At 35.6% G+C, this 8,044-nt stretch overlaps 2 long non-coding RNA genes across 2 annotated transcripts; both read left to right on the forward strand.

The window, feature by feature from the left end:
* The first annotated feature begins 1,188 nt into the window (after nucleotides 1-1,188).
* On the forward strand, nucleotides 1,189-5,517 carry LOC144424627 (uncharacterized). The gene is made up of 3 exons (XR_013476852.1): nucleotides 1,189-1,874; nucleotides 2,737-3,676; nucleotides 4,686-5,517. It is a non-coding gene; the product is annotated as an uncharacterized LOC144424627 (long non-coding RNA).
* Nucleotides 5,518-5,615: 98 nt separating this feature from the next.
* Nucleotides 5,616-7,489, forward strand: LOC120332979 (uncharacterized). The gene is made up of 2 exons (XR_005568184.2): nucleotides 5,616-6,872; nucleotides 7,312-7,489. It is a non-coding gene; the product is annotated as an uncharacterized LOC120332979 (long non-coding RNA).
* The last annotated feature ends 555 nt before the right edge of the window (nucleotides 7,490-8,044 follow it).

An 8,044-nucleotide genomic window follows, 5' to 3' on the forward strand; every position in this document is an offset into this window, starting at 1 on the left:
TAATATGGTTAACATTGTAATAATATTATTAAGAGTAAAATGACTGGATATCAATATTCTGGTTGCCTGTAATAGTTGCTATCAGAAACCCTGATCTAAGCAGCCTCAAATATATATGTTCAACTATATATTATCACAATTCATAACTTATAGGATACTGGCCAAGGTTTTTTAATATTAAGTTGTTTTGAGGAGGAATAGGTAAGAATCAATTCATAGTAGTTGATAGGAAAATGAATATCATGGTGAGTAGAGACTATATAAAGGCTGATTATATTGTCTCCTTGCGTTGGCAAATCTCATGGTAATTGTCACTAAGTGAGAGTAAATGATCCAAGTTGTTTGATTCAGGCCAATAATATATTGATGATGATATATTGGTCAAAATTGAAAATTCCGTGAATACTTGTTGTATCGCTGATTCCATGCAACATGCACAGGTCAAAATATTAATACAAATATTATAAATTACACAGGGCATTCAAAGAGTATTTATTTCGGGTACTCTAGATCAAGACATCGTTTGAGCTGGCAATGCGAAGGGAATTCCAAATCCACATTAATCGGATGTGACGATAGCAGAATGGTAAAGAGAAAGCATGAATTTCTTATATTTAACTTTGAAGGTGTCATAAGATGACTGGCGTAAGCTCTGGGGAATGCTATTCCAGATTACAACACCCTTGTATTTCAAGGAGTTCTGGCATTTGCCTAATGTAAATCGGGGTAGAAATAAATTGGAATTGTTCGAAGAGCGAGTATTATGCTCATGCGTGTTACTAAGCGAGACGAAATAGTCGGAAAAGGCTGATTGCAATTGATCATTGTGGAATAGATGCATACGTTTTGAAATCTCTAGTTTATAAATATCAGACAATTCAAGAATCCCGGTCTTATGGTATAGAGTGTTTAAGTTAGAACGAATGGGAGCCCTAGAAAGAATTCTAATAGCCCTATTCTGTGAAGTCTCTAATTTATGCAAGCTTGTTTTGGTAGCGGCGCCCCATGCAACTATGGCATATGCGATTGAAAGAGGGGAAAGTAGACAGTTCGCAAAGTTTTGTACTGTACTCAGATATTTTATTTCCGTCGTGCATGAAATATTGTAGCGACACAAGTAATAAGAAAAAAAAATGCTAACAAAAAGATCAATTGAAATAGAAAGGCACACAAAAGGCCGCAAAATACTACCAGAGTCATCGTGTCAGCGACACCGTGTTTGCTGAGTTCAACAGCAGATAACGTCGAATAAAATAAACTAATTATTCTTTAACAAAAATGGGAATACAATTTAGCAAAATAAAATCGAGAGAGTCAAGACTCAAGAGATTACTGATTATAGTAACTAACTGTAGTAATTACTGATTATATAGTTACAGTCAGTTTAGCTTATTAACGTAATGCTCAGATGAGCGCAGAGAAAACAACATGACGCTGCAAATTTCAGATAACAGAAGGGGAATTCCCAACAACTGCTTTTGGGTACATCAATAATATTCGGGCGAGAGAAAAAACCATTTCGAAGTTTTAGAAACAGAGTAATAAAGAATAATTGATAATTATTAATACATAATGAAGGAAATTAATCATCAAATATGCTTTTGTTTTAGGTATAAGATTTATATATACCGGTACCGAGTTGAAGTGCTACAGCAAAGAAATAACCGAATGCTCAGGATATTCAAAATTATACCATCAACGAATAGTGATATTGACAATGCCGTTCGCATTGCAGCATTGTTTATATATTTTGGAAACAGTGCTAAAAGAAACAAATGAAGACAATATAGGTGTTTTGCAGTATTCATCTTTTCATAAATCTGAAACAGATAGTCCTAACAAAGGCCAAATTACTGACAGATATAAGCATCAAGGTAAAGATGTTTTAATTCTTGTTTAAATGGATAATAATTTTTAGAACGAATAGAATCAGGAAGCGTATTCCATAGTTTCACACCCACAAATTTTATAGTGTTTTGTGTAAGATTAGAAGAATAACGGGTTACATAATAAGAGCTGTAGGTAGCGGATCGAGTTGCATATGAATGTATAGCTCTTTGTTTAAAAAAATAATTAGTGAATGCAATAGGCAGTTCATTATTCTGCTGCTGATGCATAATTTTTAGTACTTCAATTTTATAGATATCTGCCATTTTAATTATTTGCATTTTATGATAATGAGAGTCTAATTTTGATCGAGGTCCGGCATTAGTAAGTGCACGAATTGCCCTGTTTTGCATTTTTCAATGCGATGTAATGAAGTTTTGTTAGCTGATCCTCAAGCTACGATGCCATATTGAATATGGGACTGACACAAGGCGTAATAAACTAAGCGTAATGTTGACATTGAAGCATACCGTTTAAGTCTATAAAGCATCCCTATAGACTTGGATAATTTAACAACAATGTTGGATATTTGAATATCCCATTGCATTTTACTGTCAAGGTGGATGCCTAAATATTTGTAATAATTGACATTCTCAAGAACAGTGCCCTCAATTTCAAGTTTTAAAGTAACCTTGGTGTTTCGTTTTATTGGTGATATTAGCATGGTCTTAGATTTGTTAACATTAAGAGTTAGTTTGTTAAGTTTCATCCAATTAGCTACTTTATTTATTTCAGTGTTAGCCTTTGACTAATCCATTAGCCTTTTATGGATTAAACGCTCAAATATTTTATCAATAGAAGATAGAATAGATATAGGTCTATAGTTTGACAACTGTTTTTTATTGCCAGATTTAAAGATCGGAACCACTCTGGCTATCTTCAGTGAAGATGGAAATATGCCAAATTGAAGGGAACTATTGAAAAACTCTGTTAGACATGGAGATATGATGTCCACAGCATACTTGAGGAAATGACAGGGAATGTTGTCTACCCCCACTGCCTTGCCCGCCTTAAGACTCGAAATTTCAGTCGCCAATTCGATTACTGTAGCTGGACTCAGAAATATGGATTGATTTATTCGTTTGTCAAGATACATTTTAAAACCGACCATATCATTAGAGAATTTACCAGAGAGGCTGGATCCAACAGTTGAAAAGTACTTATTGAATTCTTGTACTATGAAATGACTATCCCTAATGATGCAGCCGTTATCAAGATGAATTTCATCAACATTATGCCTCAATTTATTCTTTCTGGAGGTAATCTGATTAACGATTCGCCATGTAGACTTTGGGTTGCCTTTGCTTTGAGCGATCAGGTTTTGATAATACAATTGCTTTGCATTGTCAATTGTATGAGTCAGTAAGTTACGATACTTTTTAAAAAATGAGCATTGAGAACGATTGCCCTTCAGGTAGTGGGATTCGAACATCTTACGCCTGTGGCGAATACTAATAAGTATTCCTTTGGAAATCCTTGGGTTTTATTTTTTTTTTCACGACGCGACAACGGTCTAAATGGTGCATGGCGGTGGATTAAACAGAGCAACAAAAGAATTTGTGAATTCTTCAAATAATGTGTCAAAATTTTGAGAATTCAAGTCCAACGCAGCAAAGTGATTATTAATTAAGTCGTGTGTATCTGACCGAAATGCATCAATGGAAAATGCAGACATATCCCTTATCATGACAAGCTCATTGTTGGTTGATGGTTTGATGCCATTAACACAGCACATTAAAGGAAAGTGATCAGTGATGTTGGATAATATAACATAAGGATCTAATTTTAGGTGAGTCATGTTGGTATATATATGATCTATGAGTGTCCTTGAGGTTCTGGTAACCCTTGTAGGCTTTGTAATAAGAGAAATAGTGTTGTGAGCAACAAGCATATTAATATAATTGGTGATTTGGGGACAAGGTCTTGTTGCAAGTAGTTTTATGTTGAGATCTCCCACTATTATAAAATGTTTTTTTTGTCAATTTGGTGAGGCAGTTTTCGAATATGTTTGTGAAAGCAGGAATATCGTTTCTTGGGTGTTTATATATAATGCCGATGGTCAACTTATTGGATATGTTTTCCAAGTCTATATCGAGCCATATATCTTCACAGTTAATATAATTTAAATGATATTCATCGACTTTGTAAATTTGATATCATTTCTGATAAAAGCGCCCACTCCGCCTGCCTTGGAGGCAGACGGTGTGTGTACGAATCTATAACCGTCGATGCTTATATTATCAAAATAATCACTATATAATTTGATTTCGCTCACTGCTATTATATGGGGGGAGGGAGATAGATTAGGAAATAGCGTAGTTAGTTGATCAGTATTTTTTCTAATCGACCGAATATTAGTGTGGATAATTGTCAAGCCCGAATTAGTTTGGATATCTTTCAGATCAGTTACTTCAATGTTGCTGCAATCACAACCACTATTTGAATTTAGGTATTTTAAACTATTAGAACCATTATCACTATAATCTAACAAATAATCACAATGATTCGGCATTTACGTATATGGAAATATAAGTGCCTTAACTTCCCTAGAATCCCGACTGATCATGATAGCTTTTTGTGCATTTCTGTGGTATGAAGGTTCCATTTTAATTGATTGTCAATAACAAGGCCAAGGTATTTATGGAACTGGGTAATTTCTAGTGTGATACCCTTCATTTTGATTGAGAAGTTAGTGTGTTTAGCAAGGGGTTTTCGGCTGAACAACATGAATTTGGATTTTTGTATATTCACTGTTAGTTTGTTGCAAGTCATCCAATCATATACTTTATTTAATTCAGTGTTCACCTTCTCTTGGAGCGTACACAAGTCTTTCGCACTGAGGAGCAGGCAAGCGTCATCGGCGAACAATTTGCTCAAGAAGTTAGAGCACTTGGACAGATCATTTATAAAAATTAAGAAACCCAATGGTCCTAAAACACTTCCTTGCGGAATTCCATAATGCACGGGCAACATCTTAGATTTGTGAGAGTCGACCTCCACATATTGAAAACGACCATAAAGGTAATCACTTATTAAATTATCTGCAGTACCGCGAAAGCCATAGTGTCTTAGTTTTTGGGAAAGAATACTATGGTTTACAGTGTCGAAGGCCTTTTTCAAATCAAGAAAAATACAGCAGACTAATTCGCCTTTGTCGAGCTTATCGTAAATAAATGATGTTAATTCTAAGATAGCATGACTAATGGAATTGTTGGTTTGAAATCCAAATTGACATTTGTTGATTAGGCTGAATTTTGTACAAAAATTGAGCATTCTCCGATGTAATAATTTTTCTAAGATATTGGCAATAGAGGGTAGGATGGAGATAGGTCGATAGTTCGAAGGCTCATTATACTTACCAATCAATCTATCTATTGCCTCACACTGACCCTTAGTTATTGGCTTGAAATAGGCAGTCAAGCTGCTCTGCTGAATCGAAGAAGTTCTGAAATTGAAAAAGAACATCAGGTTAACCTCATCACAAGACCTGCAAGAGGACTTATTGAATAAACTCCATTATCTGACTATGATTATCCAACAACTACAGACAGACAGAACTAACAGAAATTCAGAGCGTTAGCGGACGAAAATCAAAAAACATGAAGATACCGGTATTGACAGTGTTTTGGGGAGCAAAGGTGTCCTTACATGAAGGCCTATCGTTCACGTCCTTAGGCCGGATAAGGCTTGAAAGTGACGGTCACAAACGTATGCTTCCTCCGTAAATGGATTAGCAAGTTTCCGGTAGTGTTTTGATACACAAATTTTTCCTTGCAAACAGAGCACACAGTGTAAAACGTGCCATTTTCCATCAGTGGCGTACAGAAATAATTCCATACAACAGACGTCGGCCTCCTACCCTGATTTCTAATACCGGGTTTCGACTTCCTATTGATGTTTTGCATTTATAAGTTTATGAAATCTACGTTTGAGACAAACTATGGCATTGCAAATGCACAAATGCTCCATAACAATGGAGTCTTATGGGAAATTTTCGTCGTGTTGTTGTACCGAATCCAATAAGTCAGCTGTTATAAGGGCTAGAATAAAGTCGAAGGCTGAATTTTGAACTTTAAGCTATATGCTACCTAAATATATAACGCAATTCAAAATAAAAAACTATCTAATGCGTTAAATTTGGCCACAAACACAACGTAGAACCATTTTTGGTCATCTTTTTGGAAACTTTTATAGTGATACGCCAATTTGACAGAGTAAAATGCCACCGCAACAATACAATGTCATTTGGTCTTCTAGCGCAGCTCGGAGCTGAGCAGGCGAGAAAATGTTGACCCGAAAATAGAAACGGCCATTGCAGCGAATTTGAGTCCCGAGGTAATTTCGACGAATAAATACAACTGTCCATCTGTGACATCACAAAGAGTGCCATTGTCAAATGGTCAATTATGACGATGAGAATGGCCAACTTACTTCGGAAGCAACTCGAAACCGGCATACTTGTATTTAAAGACAATTTAATGTACTATAAATGCAATTTGGCAAACATGAAAGTATATCACCATGTTCGCCTAAGCTTCTACTTCAAAACGCGACCTTCAAAATCTTTCTATCTAAAATATTAATGAAAATAATAGGTATGTTTCTGTAAATGTGTGAGAACTTCCCATAAGGCGCCGTGTTATATGGCCGAGAACAATAGGCACAAGATGGCGTCCATTGTCTGAGCGTTGCCTCCACTGAGGTGTATAAACTGGAGAGCGCATTGGCGGCGCTGGACGCTTGCGATTTTGTGCCGAATTGAAAGGCGCGGCGGCCATCTTGGAAAGTGCGTTTTTCCGGTTTGCATGCAGTGAGTGCATGGGATTTGCCATGCCGGAGGTGCAATATGTAAGATAATTGCTGGAAATTCTTCATTCTGCGCGTTGTAGTGGATTTTTACAGTATTGATGGTGGTCATCAATCAACTTGGAAGCGGATAACACGAACCAAGTAGGGCATAAAGAGAATAAAGTTGTGAAAATCAGGTGGGTAACGTACCCTACTTCAGTCAGCTACTTGCTCTAGCTTGAGAAATACGAGTAGAGTTTATGAATGTAATTTGGTACAGATACTGGTGGAAGTACCATCCACCTGATATATGGAACCATTTTCTGTGCCAAAATTGGTCCTTATCGTAGCCGTAATACATTACCATAGATCCCCATACTTTGTGATGTTCACTAACTAGGTTTTCTGATTTTGCTCAATGCTTGTAGCTTATATGGTCATTTTCGTTCGTTGATTCAGATCTTGACTGGCAATGAAATATGATAATGCAATGCCAGTCAAGATCTGAACCAATGAGCAATTTCTAATGGGAAACTGTGGAATAGCCCTATATAGTTGAGACCAAATAAACCTATTCTATTAATCCAATATTCGAATATGCAATTTTACACCCAACTTTTATTTTTTAATTACTAGGTGAAGGTGTGAAGTAAATCAAGTCATTAATCTGGTTACAGCGAATTTGTGAGGTGTTTACAGTTCCTTCGTTTCGAATCAACCAGCTCTTCCAACACAAAGCAGAAGGCACTTTCATTCATTCAGTTTGTTTATTTTATTGTTAAATTTGTGATGCAATAAAAATTGGTAAAAAGGATGCTAGCTTATTTATAGGTTCCTGTTACGAAGGGAAATATGCGAGAACTGCATATCAAAAATATGCGAAATTGACAATTATAGGCGCGTGTCACAACAGAAATCTGAAGAAATAGCATATTGAAAATATCTGAAATTGAAATTTATAAGCATGCCACAAAGAAAAATATGCAAAAATGGCATATTAAAAATATATGAAATCGGAGTATATAGGTTCATGTCTTAAAGAGAAATATGCCAAAATGGCACATTGAAAATTTACGAAATTGAAATGTATAGGCGTGTACACATGTCACAAAAAAAAATATGCAAAAATGGCATATTAAAAAGATGCAAAATTAGAATTAATAGGCTCAAGTCTCCAAGATAAATATTCCACATTAAAAATCTGCAAAATTAAAATTTGTAAGAGTGTGTCACAAACAGAAATATGCAAATGGCATATTAAAAAGATGCAAAATTAATATTTGAATGTGCGTGTACAGAATGAAATGGGCATGGCCAAAGTTGTACATAAAGTTAATTCCCAAATTTGTTGATTACTGATTTTTCAGCA

This window comes from Styela clava, chromosome 6 (assembly GCF_964204865.1).
Source record: "Styela clava chromosome 6, kaStyClav1.hap1.2, whole genome shotgun sequence".
Classification (NCBI taxonomy): domain Eukaryota; kingdom Metazoa; phylum Chordata; class Ascidiacea; order Stolidobranchia; family Styelidae; genus Styela; species Styela clava.